This window comes from Canis lupus, chromosome 2 (genome assembly GCF_048164855.1).
Source record: "Canis lupus baileyi chromosome 2, mCanLup2.hap1, whole genome shotgun sequence".
NCBI classification, from domain to species: domain Eukaryota; kingdom Metazoa; phylum Chordata; class Mammalia; order Carnivora; family Canidae; genus Canis; species Canis lupus.
Genome location: NC_132839.1, coordinates 56,177,245 through 56,195,159, shown reverse-complemented (window position 1 = coordinate 56,195,159; position 17,915 = coordinate 56,177,245). Strand labels below are relative to the sequence as shown.

The 17,915-nt window shown below is 44.2% G+C and overlaps 1 protein-coding gene across 6 annotated transcripts in view; it reads left to right on the top strand.

Moving 5' to 3' along the window:
- Window positions 1–17,915, top strand: part of HOMER2 (homer scaffold protein 2) — a 124,357-nt gene that overhangs the window by 49,855 nt on the left and 56,587 nt on the right. The window contains exon 1 of one of the 6 annotated variants that reach the window (XM_072801295.1): window positions 826–11,675. The exons of the other annotated variants lie outside the window; for them this stretch is intronic. The gene's annotated coding sequence lies outside the window, so the exon portion shown is untranslated. Of the gene's footprint in view, window positions 1–825; window positions 11,676–17,915 lie in introns of those variants that run through there. 6 annotated transcript variants of the gene reach the window in all.

The following is a 17,915-nucleotide window of genomic DNA, read 5'->3' as shown; positions in this document are numbered from 1 at the left end:
CGACATAAAGTTGCCCATGCTTTTCATTGAATGCCTCAGCGCATGTATTCAGCGTTATGGGGAAGGCCACAGAAGTACTTTGCTTTTCTAAAAAATCCTGGAAAGAGGAAACCTGCATGGAGTTTGCCAGTTCCTTCACACGTACTGGCGGATCTGTGTCTTGAGCAGCGGTGCTCAGACCAGGAGGGTCTGCACGTGTCAGAGGTGGGACAAGGTGGGATGTAAGTCTGAATCCTGCCCAACTACCCACCCCAACTCCCACCAAGAGGAGCCATGGACAGGGGGCTTAGAATAGAATGTTTGCTGTCTCTTAAGCATATGCAAGTTGTAACTGAAAAATTAATGAGAGTAACCGAGAGTCCAAGATGGAAGATTCAGCACATGTGCTTATTTATGCCTTCCCTCCCCGGAACCCATTAAAATGTTAATAAAGCCATTACTAAGAGCATAATCCTACAACAGCAAGGTGAACGGTGGGAATTATCAGCAGCTGAGAGATTGCAGCAAATTTCCAGATGATAGAAAGCAGGCAGGGGAAATGGTGATGCCAACAATGTGTCAGAGGAGCCCAGAGTGCAGCGTTGGGACTCTGGGGTAGCAGTGGGGCCAGTCTGCCCTGCAGCACTCCGGAGAGCCTCTGGACCAAGCCCACAGGTCCACCTAGGGTGGGACAGAAGGGGTACTAACAGTTGGAACTTCAACTGAAGCTCCTAGAGGCAGGGGCGAGGCTGGGAGGAGGGTGCCAGTATTGCAGAATAAAGTCTACACTGGTCTGGCCACCCAGTGTGGGTGGTTGGTGTTTGGAGCTGTGGTATGAGTATGATCAGCCAGGGCGAGAATATGGAGTGCTGGAGCATTGAGGAGTCAGCAAGAGGAAGAGCCAGCAAAATGAACTTCTCATCAGATAAAGTGGTTGCAGGACAGTAGCAGTAAAGCAATGCTCTGAGGGAAAATAATTTGTTAACTATTGAAAAAAAATTTCATATCCAGTGTGGTCAACTGAAAAATGCCCCCCTTAGATATTTGGTCCCAAATCTCTGCAAACCTGCAAATGTGACCGTGTATGGTAAAAGGGTCTTTGCAGATGGGATTAGATTACAGTAAGGGTCTTAAATTGGGGTGATCCCTGTGAGCCCTAAATGCAATTACAGGTGCCCTTGTGAGGCAGAAGCAGAAGACGGAAGGGGATGTCAGGACTTCAGCAGAGAGTGGTTTGAAGATGCTAAGCTGTGGTTTCCAGATGAGGAGGCTGGAGACGGATCCTTCCCCAGAGCCTTGGGAGAGAGCACAGCTCTCCTGGCACAGTTGTTTAAAACCACCAAGTTAGTGTGGATCCTTTGCAGCAGCTCTAGGAAACTGGCGGAGCTTGCCAAACCAATTGAGCATAAAGGCAGTTACAGATGTGCAGGTTCTTAGGGGTTACTTCCTACTCATTTTGAGGGTCCACACCAGTAAGACGAGGATGTCTCTGAAGGAGACAGTTGGGGGTATGGGTGCCTTCCAGGAGTCCAGAGACAAGAACTCTCAGACAGATGGCTGTGAGCGGGCCACCCAGTGTATTTTGGAACTGGAGAGTCACTGGCTCCAAGAATAATATCTTTGGGACAGACTAGAATGGATTCCAGACGATGGACAGAACAAACAAGATGATGGAAGACACTAGGGTGATAGGATGGACTCTTTCTTTTACTCAATAGGAAAAAGAAGGCAATATAAAAACTCCACAAAAAAATAAAAACAATCACAAGCACATAATATTCAAAATAGGAGGCACACTAAGGTAACACTTGCTTTTATTTTTTAATTTTTAAAAAAAATTAAACTCTATGCCCAACATGGAGCTTGGACTCATCGCTCGAAGGTCAAGAGTTGCATGCTCTACCACCCACTGAGCCAGCCAGGTACCCCTATACTGCTGCTTTTTAAACAGTTGAGGGAGCATTCATGAAAAGCTTCTCTCTGACCTTGATGCCAGGAGCTTTTTCTTTGAGGAGCACTTGGCTCTGGACATTGAAACTGTCCGGAAAGAAATATGATCCCGGCACATTTCTTGGGTCCTCAAGGAACAGTATTTGTGTAATCCTAATAACGTGCTTTTTCTTAGGTGGATACACAGTACTCTTGTGTTCAGTTACTGACTTAACTCCTCCTGGTAGCGGACGTTCCATTATATTTCTGGTTCACCTTTTTGTAAGTAATGCTGGAATCTGCAGTCTGGGTGATCCGTGAAGCCTCTTTGTTGAAGAGCTGGAGAACTGAATCGTTCCCCTAGTAATGTATAATTATGTACGGAGGGGGCCGGGACCTCACATGTGAGAGTGATGACCTAGTTCGGAAGGGGGGTGGCTCATCTAGACCAACCCCGTTACGGTTTCGGGCACCAGGCCAGCCTGACCTGGGGTCCCCAGGTCTTGTACTGCTGAGCGGCCTGGTGCTGCTGTCCTGGGCAGGGGCCTGTAGGCAGGAGGGCGTGTTGGGTGGCTGACTTGCAGGTCCAGGGCACATGGGAGAAACCCGAGCTTGTTTATGTACTGACAGAAAGGATCTAGACACAGCAAGAGGCTATTCTAATCAAATTGGCGTTTCCTAATCTTTTTCTAATGTCACAACACATAGCACATATTAGTATGGTATGCAGGTAGATGGACGAGACCACTCATGGTCCGAGTGACCCACAGGCCACTCCAGTTGCCCCAGGCTTAGCTCTGTACACAGAAGCTTGGGGAGAACCTCTTGCTCCCAGCCCAGAGCTGTCTGTGCAATTGAGAAAAAGACACTCCTTTCCCTAGATACCTTCCGGATATCTGCCATGTGCCAGGTATTGGACAGGAGTATGCAGATCTTTTAGGAACACCCAGAGCTGGACACCCTCAGACTGTGTGTGATATAGCCATTTGCAGGCGGGCTCAGCCCACCTGTGGCCCATTTGAGGAGGATGCATGCAAGGAAGCTGGGAGATGCATGAGCCCAGGCTGTGAAGTGCATGAGCTCCCTGGTTTCTGGTTTGCTCATGGAGCCGATAGTGGGAGTCCATAAACTAGGGCTGCTAGGGAGCCTGCAAGCAGGTGAGGTGCAGGTGCTGAGTTTAGCAGAGGCACCTGGACTGCAGGTGCACTCAGGGGGTCCTCACATACAGATGCGAGTGTGTAGGAACTTGACACTACAGATGCGAGTGTGTAGGAATAGTTCTTGATGAAGAGGCAGGAACAAGTGAGCTCCCTGCTTTTGTGGGGCCTGGGACTGAAGTGGAATGGAAATGAGACCCTGGTAGGAGGGGCATCTGTGCACATGGTGTCCTGTCCCAACAAGATCTTGCTGCCCTAGATGATCCCTGGCAGAGACCTCTGGCTGCCTTCCCTGAGCCCCAGGACGTGCCAGCTCTGTGCTCAGTGCTCACCTGCTGTTCCCGACAGAGAGTGCAGTCTGGGAGTGTGGTACTGCATTCATCCTTCTGCTCCTGGGGCCAAGCGTTGGATTTTTCAAGGACTCTTATGAGTGCAGACAGAGGGCCAGAGTCTGATGTGTGAGTGGTGTGAGGCTCCAGCAGCCCTGCCAGCTCCTGGCCCCAGCTTTCCTGCAGGGACTCTCCAGGATGCCCACCCTATACTGTTCCACAGTGTCTGGTCCACCTGGGACCCAGCTGGCCCTGTCCTGCAGGGCTCAGGCCTCACCCACTGGCCCAGGGCTGCCCCCAGGGGCTGAAGGCGGCCTGTGTTGGGGCCCCACCCCTGTCCCTTTGAACTAGATGAGTGCTTGACAGTTGTGGGAAATAACAGGAGTTTTTCCTTGCTGGGCACAGGTGATAGAATTGCCACATTACATCAAAGCCAAATAATTTTGTTTAGCAAATATTTTGGACCTACTGTGTGCATGAGACTGCAGTGAATAAAGGGCTGGAGGGAGGTGCACAGTTTCCCTGTGTCCCAGTAAATGCACACGGCTCTAGAACAATGGGCTTACCTTTATGTACTAGGTTTCCTCCTTGAGACTTCCAGTGCTTCGGCCTGGTAATGTTAAATTTTGAACGTGTCACTTCTCCCTTATGCATGTACTACTGGTCCTTGTTCCTGCCCCCACTGGACAGATTCCCCTCCCTCCCTCCCTCCCCCGCCCCAACCCTCCAGTGCTTGTACCTCTTGGGCACAAAGGGAAATGGCAGTCCAGCTGTTCCCACCCAGGGGCCTGGGAAAGCGGGGACAGGTGTCCTCGCTGTTTCATTCTTTCCCCAAGACAAAGGGCAGTTGTTCTGCTCTCAGACTACTCGAGCTGGCAGCTAATGTACCCCTCTGCCTTTGGCTGGAATCCTATCAGTTCTTAAGGCCACCTTGGTAAAATCCTGCTGATTAGAAAGCTAGTTGGCAGTTATAGGTGACTTTGATCAATAAAGAAAAGAGAAAACAAATTATTCTTTCATAAATACCACCTGGAAGGCCAAAGTCTTTCAATAAATGGGGTCTACAGGGAAGATACAAATAATAAATTACTACCTGGTCACGAGGTTGGAAACCAGTGGCTTAACTGTGAGGTAGAATCAAACCCAAATAATAACTCATACTGAGGGCTCTGGCTTTTTCTAGATCAGCCCATGGTTTGGAGATCTCCAGCCAAGCACCTGAGTGCTCAGGGCCAGGGACAGGGGGACCTTGTGAGTTCAGTTCCTTTGATGCCAAGTCCCCATCTGGTTCCTGTCATGTCTGTCCCCTTGCTATCTAAACTTTTTTTTTTAATCACTTAAAAGTGATTTAAGTACAAGAAACTGTACATACACAAATAATCTTATTTCTCCACCACCAGTAGCATGCAAAAGTGTACATATTTTGATTACCAAGAGTTGGAAATAAAAGACCTGGAGTCTATACTAGGAAGCTGAGATATTTTGGTATTACTTGTTTTTTATGGTAACTAGACTTTGCATGCAATTTAAAGATGCTTATTTCTGGCTCTAGGGCTTCCCTTAGTTAATGGTTATATAAACCTAATAATTCATCTGTTTTAATCATTAAACCTGTTTTGTTTAAAAAAACACATACAACTTAATGAATTTGGAGATAAGTACACACCCATGAAACGGTCACCACAATCTCTGCCATAAACATTTCTATTCCCCCTGAAAGCTTCCTCCTGCCCTCTGCATCATTATCTGCATGTGCGTGTGCATGGAGAAACACCATAAGATCTACCCTCTGCAAATTTCTACATATATAGTGTCACATTGTTAAGTATAGGCACTATGCTGTAGAAAGTTCTCGAGAGGACCTGCCTCTCCCTCTGTCCGCTGTGGTGTCGGGGCCCTCTCAGACCTGTCTTATTTGGTCCATGTGATTGTACATTATTTGACCTTTAACTTGGGAAGCAAGAGACATGGGCCACTCCCTTGTCCAGATACCATTCCGTGTTGCATGCATTCCATAAACCTGTTCTCTTTCCTGCCAGACAAACCCCCAGCTGCAAGGTCACCATTGCATACTCATCCCATGCACACAGGTAGGGAGCACCCTGGAGCCTCAGGCAGTGGCGGTGGCTTGTTTGCTGGGATATTCTTAGTGCTTAGCTCAGCCCTCTTAGTGTAGTAGAAGTTTGTTAAGTAAGTATGTATCTATATTAGTGTACATGTTTATAAGAATAAGAGCAGGGCAGCCCAGGTGGCTCAGCGGTTTGGCACTGCTTTCAGCCCAGGGTGTGATCCTGGACTCCGGGGATCGAATCCCACATCAGGCTCCCTGCATGGAGCCTGCTTCTCCGTCTGTGTCTCTGCCTCTCTCTCTCTCTCTGTGTGTGTGTGTGTCTCTCATGAATAAATAAATAAAATTAAAAAAAATAGCATAGCATGATGCTATTTCGTAACCTTATCTTTTCTCTTAATACCATGTCCTTAACATCCACAGTCCTAGTGTTGGCTAGCTTTTGTGGGAATCCTGGAACTTAAGAGGTTCCCCCCCCCCCTTTTTTTTGTTGTTTGCTTTGTTTTTGCTGAAGCAAGAGATTTTGGGTGACATCCAAGTCCTCCAGGGTCTAGCTAGTTCTGTTTAGAGAATCTGGGACTCTGACACTCTTGGTGGTCCCTTATTTTGTCACTTCTGGGTATAAATCATTGAACTGAAATGAAGCAGAGAATAAATCATAACAGATAAAGAAGAAACACCTTTCCACATTAGTAAGTATGCATTTATAGTTTTTAAAGGCTGAATGGTATTTACTGCATGTATATATGGTGCTTTATTTAGCAAGTGCCTCACTCTGGAGCCGTTAGATTATTTACAAGATTTTTGTGTATATGTGTGTTTCTTTCCATTTTCCAAAAATCACTCTTCAGTGGCTGTTCTTTTGCCTAACTATCTTTGTGCACCCTTGTCTTAACCCCTGAGTAGATTCCTAGAGGCAGAATTGTTGGCTTCAGGAGTGGACAGTTTTAAAGCTCTGGCTACGTGGTGATAAATTACGTCCCAGAGAATTCCATCAAATTTTACCCATTTGTAGCGTACAAGAGAGCAATGTATTCCACTCTAGCAGACTGGATTTCTTAAAATATTTTTGTTCTGGTAAAACATACATAAGATGTACTATCTTAACCATTTTCAGGTGTGCAGTTCAGGGGCCTTCATTATGCTCACATTGTTAACACGACCATTACCACACCCCATGGCAAGCAATTCATTTTTTTCCATCCTTTCCAATTTGATGCTGAAAGGCTCTCTCATTGATTTAGTTCACAGTGTCCCTTTTACTGAGAAGATATAACTTTAATCCTCGTCCGTAGTCCTGTGGAACCATTAAATGCTGTGGACCATCCCGCCTGGAAACTGTGCTCCCAGGCTTCAGTGTTAGCCCTCTTCTCTGTTCTTCTCTCATCCCCCTCTGCTTGCCCAGCCTCCCCACCTCCTGTGCTTCACCTGCCTGCTCAGTGTGTGCCCTTTGCAGTTTCTTCTGTGCCTTTCAGCTGTTCTCTAGATTGAGATGCTCTTCCCGCCACGTCCTCCTGAGGTCATCATTTCCTCCTTGCCCCCCAGGAGCTGTGCCTAGCCCTCTGCTGTTGTGGTAAAATATTCTTAACATAAAGTTCTCCATTTTAACTGTTTCTAAATGTATTCACAATTCAGTGGCATCCAGAACATTCACACTGCTGTGCACCTGTCACCACCCTCCACCTCCAGATCCTTTTCATCTTCCCAAACAGAATCTCTGTCCTCACTAAGCAGTAACACCCCGTTCCCCACGCCCCCAGCTCTGGATAATCACCATTCTACTTTCCGTCTCTATGAATTTGACTGTTCGATTCACGGAAGTGGAATCATACAGTTTTTATCCTTGTGTGTCTGGCTTATTTCATTTAGCGTATTTTCAGGGTTCATCTGTGTTGTAGCACATATCAAAATTTCATCCCTTTTATCTCTAAATGCTGTTCCATTATATGTCTAGCCACGTCTGTTGGTGGACACTTAGGTTGTTTCAGCCTTTTGGCAATGGTGAACCATGCTGCTGTGAACAGTAGTGTACAAGTATCTGTTTGAGTTCCTGCTCTCAACTCTTTGGGGTATGTGCCTTGACATGGGGTTGCTGGTCCTCTGATAATTCTATGTTTAACTTTTGAGGGACCAACAAACTTTTTTCCACAAGCCCTGCATACTTTCTGAATAAATGACAAAAGAGAGATAGTACCTGAGACCTCCCAGAACACGAGGCTGAGGGACTGTGCTGTGTACAGTCCCTATACCTGGGAGTCTGGACAAAGGGTCCAGGCAGGGGACTGGGGCAAGAACTATTTCCTAAGGCTTGGAGAGCTGGACTGTGTGGTTGCTTGTCTGCCTATCCATAGATGACTCTTCTGAGCATGGCTTCTGTGGCTGTAAGGAAGGTGGCCTCACAGTGCTACTTGGGATGAGATACCAAAAGTGAGGGCAGTGGCAGAGATATGAGGACCAGGAGGGCCTTGGGCTCTGGGCTGGGGTTATCAGGTCAGGCTGTTGGACCCTGCTGGCAGGCACCACAGGCCAGGAGCAGCCAGGGAGTTTCCAGTTGCACAAAAGAGGTATTAAAAGGATCTGGAGCTCTCCTCTCCTTGTAGTTCAGGCTTCTGCAGGATGGTCAAAGTAACTTAGAGACAAAGTAAGAAAAGTGGGATGCCCTGTGGGCATTGGGGGCCTCTCTAAGCACCCCCCCCAGGGCACAGAGATGCAGAGTTGTCACTGTCCAGGCCACTCCAGACAAGCTGAGAATGGCAGAACCCAGGAGGACATCTTCCTAGCCTTGAAATGTGGCCCACCCAACAGTCTGTAGGTTTGCTTGTGTCTTCCAAGATTGCCTTATGTAAAAACCATTGGCTGCGTTATTTACCAAATTCCTTTCTTGCCTCTCCCTAAACTCCATCTCTCTGTGTTTTTCTGTGTTTTTAAAAGCATGAAAAAAAATTCTCCTGTTAATAAAAGATTTTGAAATAAGCGGTCTGGTTCCTCCTCCTCGGCAGCAGCAACCAAGGAAGGTAGTGGAAACACAGAGTAGGCACACATTTGTCAATTTGGGGTGTGGGTCACCTTCAGTTAGGTCCTAGAGTATGCTAAGTACCTAGGGAGGATGTGGACAGATCGGAACCCTCCTGCACTACCGGTGGGAATGCAGAGTCGTGCAGCCTTTTGGAAATCAGTCTGGCAGATTTTCAGCAAACCTACCCTGTGACCCAGCAATTCCACTCCTAGGTATGTACCCAAGAGCCAAGAAAACACATGTTCACATTACGGTAATACACAAATGATTCATAGCAGTATTATTTATAATAGCCAAAAGGTGGAAACCATACAAATGTTTGTCCCTTGATGAATGGAGAAACAAAATGTAGTGTATCCATACCATGGACTAATGTTCAGCCACAAAAACCAATGGAACATCAAGACACGCTGTAACATAGAGGAAGCCAGAAAATGCTGTGCTCAGTGAAAAAAGCCAGACCCAGAATGCCACATAGTATATGATTGCATTGATGTCACATGTCCAGAACAGGCAAATCCATGGAGACAGAACACGTATCAGTGGTTACCTGGAGCTGGTGGAGGAGAAATGGGAGTGAGTGCTGATGAGTATGGGATTTGAAGGGTGATGAAAATGCTCTGAAATTAAATAGTGGTGGTGCTGCACAATTCTGTGAATAAACTAAAACTCACAGAATTGTGTGCTTTACAAGAGGGAGTTTTATGTGTCTGAATTATAACTCAATAACGTAAAAACTGTCCATTGTTTATGTGAAGTTTAAGTTGAGCCAGAAATTCTGTAGTGTGGATGTGTGTGTGTGTGTGTGAGAGAGAGAGAGAGTGCACACGCACATGTGCATGCCAAATCTGGCAACTCTATACTTGCCACCTGTTTTTGTAAATAAAGTTTTTTTGTAATGCATAAAAAGATCAAATAACCCAAGAGACCAATTTTTAGTATAAATGAAAACATCACTGGTGCTCTTGTGAGGTATGTCTGCACCTTTGGTTTTCTTTTACACCTTTTGCAATTGAGTTGGCAAGTTACCAGCCTCTTCCCAACATGCGTTTTTAATTTTGAACAAAAGTCCTAGGAAAAGAAGAATAGCTTTTCTCCCGCAAAACCCGAATTCAGAGTGTTAGCCATACACTTAAATGGGGGTTGGCTTCCTGAACCTGTACTAGAATCCCCTGGCTGCCACCTGGGAACCTAAAGGGAAGAATGAGCCACGAAACCAATTTGCCAGTAGAGGAGAAAACAAATCTCAGACTATTGAATTTTTTAGACTTTGAAACAAAAATTTAAATTATGACTGTGCATAGTTATTCTTTTTGAAGATTTTTTGTTTTAATTTGATGATCTTAGGAGAGGCAGCTAGATCCTGTCTGGGCAAGTTGAGCTAAGATGGAAAAGGAATTGTCTTCCCTGCAGTGGCATCTCTGTCTATAATTAGTGTATTATAACATTCCTTTAACAGGTTGCTGTTAATAACCAGCATTTTGCACACATTACCACGTGGACTCTTCACAGTTGCCTGGGCTGGTTATTTTCAGAGTGAAGTGACCTGCTCCTAGGTCACACAGGTGGGGCGAGCATCCCTAACTCCAGGGTCAGGACGTGGTTCCTCCCTGACTCGTAAAGATGAGAGACAGCCCCATTTGAAGGAGTTCTTCCACTAATTCAGCTTTGTCCCTGCCAGGAAGAAAGTGCCCAGAAAGAAGCAGAAGGTAAAATCAAACCCCATTGTGTCTCTGAGACAAGCGAGGACTCAAATCTTTTTTTTTTTTTTTAAGATTTTATTTATTCATGAGAGAGAAAGAGAGGCACAGAGACCTAGGCAGAGAAAGGAGGAGGCTCCCCGTGGGGAGGCCGATGTGGGACTCGATCCCAGGACCTAGAGATCACTACCTGACCCAAAGGCAGATGCTCAGGCACTGAGCCACCCAGGTGCCCCTACTCTTAAATCTTTTTAGGGCATCATTCAGACATCTGTCCCAGAAAAGGTAGAGGAGCAACATGGTAGCTTTCAATAGGATATGAAGCCAAATGATTTTCAGCCGTAGTGATTCTGAGGACTTTCTTGAGTTTCAAGACTCTTTCCTGGCTCCTCTTCCCGTCATGGTGCTGGGCGCCTCCCTGCGTTCAGGTATCCATCTTCTGCTTTCTCCCCTGGTCTCTCTGAGTAGTGTCATCCACCCAGCGGACTCCCCAAGGAAGTCTAACCTCACAGAGTTACCTCGAGAAGTGATCCCATCTGCCTTCCAGCACCTCCACTAGACGGTCTGTAGGCAGGGCTTGCTTAGCATGATGCAGACTTCTCAACAGCCGCAGTGGGGAAACTTAGTCACTGGGTCTTTTTTTTCCCTGTTCTCGTCACATTTGATCTTTAAACAAAAACCAAAGTCGTTTTATTGCAATTTAACTCAGGTAGGCACGGTGCAACTCAGTTTTATGAAATATACAATTCATTGATTTTTTTTTAATCAGAACTTGTGCAACCATCAACACAGTCTAATTTTAGAACATTTTTATCCCTCCTCAAAGAAACCCAGAACCCATTAGCAGTCACCCTGCATTCTCCTCATTTTGCTATAGATGAATACAAAAGCCCTCAGCATTTAAAATTGAGAACATTATTTTTCCAGTCCTTTAAGAAAAATCACATCTGTTGTGATTGGGCATAATGTTGCCAAGTCATAGCCTCATATCAGGTGTGGCATAAAGTCTTCTATATTTTGTTTTCATTGCAGTGTAATATGAAACTCTGTGCACAGATGTATTATAGCAAGAAGAAGAGCACAAACTGCTCCTTTGGCAATATTTTGTGCTCTCCTGAATTAGCTGTCCCAGGATTCATTAATCGTTATGACTTGGGCAGCTTGCCACCTGGCTTTTTAGAAATCGTCACTTGGGATGTATTCTGATTCTTGGCTTGGTGTTCACAGTACACGAATCATAGAACTCTGCTTTTTTGTTTAAAACTCCTTTTTTTAAAATCATAGGTTCAGATAGAAGGAGTTTTGATAGCGTAAATGCTCAATATGCTACATATGGAATAAAATCATGAATACATGTGAAAATCCTAAGACAGTATATCTTCCACAGGCACAACGTGAACAGAAGGTGCCATCGAGGTGATGGCCAGTTTGCAAGTGGAGATCATACGCTCCTGTGCAGCTCCAATGACAAGAGCTGGTGCATTTCACAGCTCCCAGGTGATTTCCAGCAGTCTTGGATAGAGAATACCATTTCTTTTTCTTTTTAAAAAAAGATTTTATTTATTCATTAGAGAGAGATTTATTCATTAGAGAGAATGAATTTATCCATTCATCTTTATTTATTCATCAAGTGGAGGGAGGAGTAGAAGGAGAGGGAGAAGCAGACTCCATCGCTGAGCAGGGAGCCTGACACGGGTCTGCATCCCAGGACCCTGAGATCATGACCTGAGCCAAAGTCAGATGTGTAACTGACTCAGCCACCCAGGTGCTCTGAAAATAGCCTTAAAAAAATTTTTTTTTCACCTATTCATGAAAGACACACAGAGGCAGAGACATAGGCAGAGGGAGAAGCAGGCTCCCTCTGGGAGCCCAAGGTGGGACTCGATCCCAGGATCCTGGGATCATGACCTGAGCCAGAGGCAGAGGCTCAACCACTGAACCACTCAGGTGCCCTGAAAATACTAAGAGACAGAGAGAGATGGCAGAGACACAGGCAGAGAGAGAAGTAGGCTCCATGCAGGGAGCCCGATGTGGGACTCAGTCTGGGGATTTCAAGATCATGCCCTGGGCCAAAGGCAGGAGCTCAACCACTGAGCCACCCTGGCATCCCTTAAAATACCATTTCTTAAAGATGATGTTACATAATTAAGAAAACAACTATCCAAATGCATTTAACATTTTTTCCTACAATGTGTGTTTCTTGGAATGTATTTGAAGAGAAAATAGCTTTGACATAAACTTTCCATGGAGCACAGTTGGGAGATAGTGGCCCCCAAGGTAGAGACTGGTTTCCTTAGTGTGGCATCCTGAGTCCGTGGGTATCTAGCTTGGGCCTACCTTCTGGCTTCATCTCTTGTCCCCTCTCCCATAGCTACGTTAGCTGGCTTGTCTCCGAGCACATCTTCTGCATCTGGAGAGCCACTTCCCCCTCACCTACCAAGCCCAGAAGATTGGTTGGGCAAAGGAAAGATAGATGTATGTGTGGAGGAGGGAGAGAGGGTCTAGATAGGAATAGAGGGGTGCCGTATGAATATGGGGTGACATTGCAGTATTACTGGTGAGGTGGGTTTTTTAAAAAAGTTTTTATTTAAATTCCAGTTAAAAATAAAAAATAAAAATAAAATAAAATAAAATAAAATAAAATAAAACAAATTCCAGTTAACATGCAGTGTAATATTAGTTTCAGGTATACAATATAGTGATTCAACACTTCCATACATCCCCAGGTGCTCATCACAACAGGTGCTTCCTTCATCCCCATCACCTGTTTCCCCCATCCTCCCCTTCTGCTGACCAGCAGTGTGTTCTCTAGAGTTAGGAATATGTTTTTTGGTTCATCTCTTTTTTTGTTAGTTTTCTTAAATTCCACACGAGTGAAATCATATGGTATTTATCTTTCTTGTACTGATTTATTTCATTTAGACCATAATACTCTCTAGTTCCATCCATGTCATTGCAAATGGCAAGATTTTATTCCTTTTTTATAAATTCCTTTTTTATTTATTATAAAATAAAAAGTATAAATTTCATTCCTTTTTATAGCTGAATAATATTCCATTGTGTATATGTACCACATCTTCATCTATTCATCTATCGATGGACACGGGCTATTTCCATAATTTGGCTAATGTGAATAAAGCTGCTATAAATATCAGAGTGCATGTATCCCTTTGAATTAGTGTTTTTGTATACATTGAGTAAATACCCAGTAGTATGATTGTTGGATCATAGGGTAGTTCTATTTTTAATTTTTGGAGGAACTCCTGTACTGTTTTCCAGAATGGCTGCTCCAGTTTGCATTCCCACCAACAGTGCAAGAGGGCTCCCCTTTCTCTGCATCCTCACCATCACCTGTTGTTTCCTGTGTTGATTTTAGCCATTCTGACAGGTGTGAGGTGGTATTTCTTTGTGATTTGATTTACATTTCCCTGATGATGAGTCATGTTGACTATCTGATGTCTTCTTTGGAAGAATGTCTGTTCATTTCTTCTGCCCATTTTAAAATCAGATTCATTTTTGGAGTGTTGAATTTTAGGAGTTCTTAATATATTTTGGATTCTAACCCTTTATCAGATATGTCATGTACAAATATCTTCTCCAATTCTGGAGGTTGCCTTTTAGCATTGATAGTTTCCTTTGTTGTGCAGAAAGAAACTTTTAAAATTTTGGTGTAGTACCAATAGTTCATTTTTACTTTTGTTTCCCTTCCCTCAGGGGACAAATCTAGAAAAATATTGCTACAGCTGATGTCAGAGAACTTACTGCCTTTGCTCTTTAGGATTTTTATGGTTTCAGGTCTCATATTTAGGTCTTTAATCCATTTTCAGTTTATTTTTGTATATGGTAAAAAAGAATGATGGTTCAGTTTCATTCTTTTGCATGTTGCTATCCAGTTTTTCCAGCACCATTTGTGGAGGAGACGGTCTTTTTCCCATTGGATATTCTTTCCTGCTTTGTCAAAGATTAATTGACTATATATAATTGTGGGTTCATTTCTAGGTTCTCTGTTTCCGTTGATCTGTGTATCTGTTTTTTTAAATCTTTTTTTTTTTTAAGATTTTATTTATTCACGATAGAGAGAGAGAGGCAGAGACACAGGCAGGGGGAGAAGCAGGCTCCACGCCGGGAGCCTGACGCGAGACTCAATCCCGGGACCCCAGGATCGTGCCCTGGGCCAAAGGCAGGCGCCAAACCGCTGAGCCACCCAGGGATCCCCTGTGTATCTGTTTTTATGCCAGTACCGGACTGTTTCGATGACTACAGCTTTGTGACATAGCTGCAAATCAGGAATTGTGATGCCTCCAGCTCCACTTTTCTTTTTAAACATTGCTTTGGCTATTCAGGGTCTTTTGTGGTTCCATACAGATTTTAGGATTGTTTGTCCTAGCTCTGTGAAAAATGCTGTTGATATTTTGATAGAAATTGCATTAAATGTGTAGATGGCTTTGGACAATATAGGTGTTTTAACAAGATTTGTTCTTCTACTCCATGAGCGTGGAATGTCTTTCCATTTCTTTGTAATTTCAATTTCTTTCATCAGTGTTATATAGTTTTCAGAGAGGTGGGTTTGTTTTTTAATCAGTTCTTTAACCAGATTCATTTCTGGTGTATCATCATTTTTGTCAGTTTTGCGTAAAACTGCAAGATTTTATTTATTCATGAGAGAGACAGAGAGAGAGAGAGAGAGAGAGAGAGAGGCAGAGATACAGGCAGAGCGAGAAGCAGGCTCCATGCAGGGAGCCCGACGTGGGACTCGATCCCGGGTCCCCAGGATCAGGCCCCAGGCCGAAGGCGGCGCTAAACCGCTGAGCCACCCGGGCTGCCCACATATGATATATTTTTAAAGTTATGTATATACAGGAAAGTGCATACATAAATTACAAGTGTACACCTCAGTGAGTTTTCACAAAGTGAACACAACCGAGTAAGCATCACTCAGATGAAGATATTGAATATTACGCCAGAAGTTTCCCTCATGTCTCTCAGTTATCACCCTGGTGAGTTTGTTTTATTCTCTCTCTCTCTGTCTCTCTTTTTAAAAGTTAGTATCTTTTATTCATGAGAGACACAGAGAGAGGGGCAGAGACACGGGCAGAGGGAGAAGCAGGCTCCTTCAGGGAGCCCGATATGGGACTGCATCCCAGGACCTGCCCTAAGCTGAAAGCAGACGCTCAACCATTGAGCCACCTAGGCGTCCATTATTTTCTCTCGGTCCTGCCCTTGGTCTTGTCCTCCCATAACCTGTTTTCTTATTCTGCGTCCTCAGAGAAGCTCCCACCGTACCCCTTGCTAGTCTTTACCCTTCATATCAGATTTGCTTCTCAGAAACCCTGTCTCTTGCCCTCCTCACCGTTGGGATCCCCCCCACTGCTCGGGACCACCACCCCACTTGGAGACTCCTGACCCTTTCCCAGAGCACAGGGGACTGGATCAGATGGCCCCTCTGGGGCAGCCCACAGCTGTGAATCAGTCCTGGAACTTCATCAACCCTGCATCATAGGGGGACCCACGGCAAATGAGTGTACGGAGAGCTCCTGAGAAACTGTCAAGCCCTCTGGGATATGAGGCAGCGTCATTAAGAAAGGCCATCAGCATTCATCAGAGTCACTTGTCTCCTTCCATTCTCTGATGTTAGTGTGACCCAAAACAGAGAATCCCGTTAGTGGAGGAGGAGAGTTTGTGACAAATATGACTTATATGAGGTCTCTCGTTTATCAGTTGTGTTAACCTAGGCAGTTTTGGGGCAGGCAGAAGTAACTTTAATAGAATGGGCCTGCTGTGACCCACTTGGCTGTGCTCAGACCAGGCGAGGAGACAGGCTTCTGGCTAAGGACCAGAGGGGCAGGTCCCCCCACCCCAGGAGTTGCTAATCCCTTGTTGTAATGGGGTATGTGGACCTACTCCCGTGCCCCCTGCTGATCAGTACCACCTGCATTGTGCACTTAATTCCTCTGGCTTCTATTTCTAACTGTTCTGTTCCATTAATTTACTTCTTCGCTCAATACTTCCTCGTTTCATGTGCTATAACTCTACAGTTATGTATTTCAGCATCTGACAGGGCTAAATCTTTTTTTTTAATAATAAATTTATTTTTTATTGGTGTTCAATATACCAACATACAGAATAACACCCAGTGCTCATCCCGTCAAGTGACCCCCTCAGTGCCCGTCACCCATTCACCCCCACCCCCGGCCCTCCTCCCCTTCCATCACCTCTAGTTCGTTTCCCAGAGTTAGGAGTCTTTATGTTCTGTCTCCCTTTCTGATATTTTCCACACATTTCTTCTCCCTTACCTTCTATTCCCTTTCACTATTATTTATATTCCCCAAATGAATGAGAACATACAATGTTTGTCCTTCTCCAATTGACTTATTTCACTCAGCATGATACCTTCCAGTTCCATCCACATTGAAGCAAATGGTGGGTATTTGTTGTTTCTAATGGCTGAGGAATATTCCATTGTATACATAGACCACATCTTCTTTATCCATTCATCTTTCGATGGACACTGAGGCTCCTTCCACAGTTTGGCTATTGTGGACATTGCTGCTAGAAACATCGGGGTGCAGGTGTCCCGGCGTTTCATTGCATCTGAATCTTTGGGGTAAATCCCCAGCAGTGCAATTGCTGGGTCGTAGGGCAGGTCTATTTTTAACTCTTTGAGGAACCTCCACACAGTTTTCCAGAGTGGCTGCACCAGTTCACATTCCCACCAACAGTGTAATAGGGTTCCCTTTTCTCCACATCCTCTCCAACATTTGTGGCTTCCTGCTTTGTTAATTTCCTTATTTATTTATTTATTTATTTATTTATTTATTTATTTATTTTAATTTTTTTTTCTTTGTTAATTTTCTGACAGGGCTAAATCTGATTGCTCTTCATTTTCAGAATTTTCTTAGTTATCTTCATAGGGTGAGTTTCCCACGTGAATAATCCTGTCTAATTCTAAACATATTCTTGTTGATATTGTGATAAATGTATGCATTAACATAGGGGTTCTCGACATCTTTATATGGACTTTTCTTATTTAAGAACAGAATGTGTGTTATTTATTAAAGTTTGTTTTTCTGTGCCTTTAGAAATTCTTACCTTAATATTCTTAATATATATCTTGCACACTTCAACAGATTTCTAGAAATGGTGTCTTTTTGGTTGCTGCTGTTAATGGGATCTTTAAAAATCCATTATATCAACTATGAGGTTGTTTGTGTATATAGGAAGGCTGTTGATTTTATTTTTTGTTAATTTTATAACTAGTCATCTTACTGAATGTAATTATTCATAATTGCTTTTTCAGTTGATTTTCCTGGGTGTTTTAGGTGTGCCATTGTATTATCTTTAACAACTTTATTATGTTCTATTTATTATATATATTATAATATGTTATATTTATTATATAACATAATAAGAGATTGGTATGAAAGTAGAACCACAATACACTCATAGGTTAGATCCTTTGCATGGAAGAATGTACTAGAAGAACCTTTTACCCATTATCTCCTTTTTTACCCACTCTGTGTCTAGGCTTTGGAGATTTGACCCTGATAGCTGAGGGCCTTATTAACCATCTAGAACAAGGGCTAGGAGCCAGGTGAGCCCATACTGCTGGTCCCTGTGCCAGACACAAGGGCCTGTGTTTTAGGGGCACAGATGAGACATCTCAGGATGCTGTGACTGGACTTGAAGGACAAATAGGAGCTCTTCTGGCCAGCGAAGGGGGAGGACATTTAGGCTCAA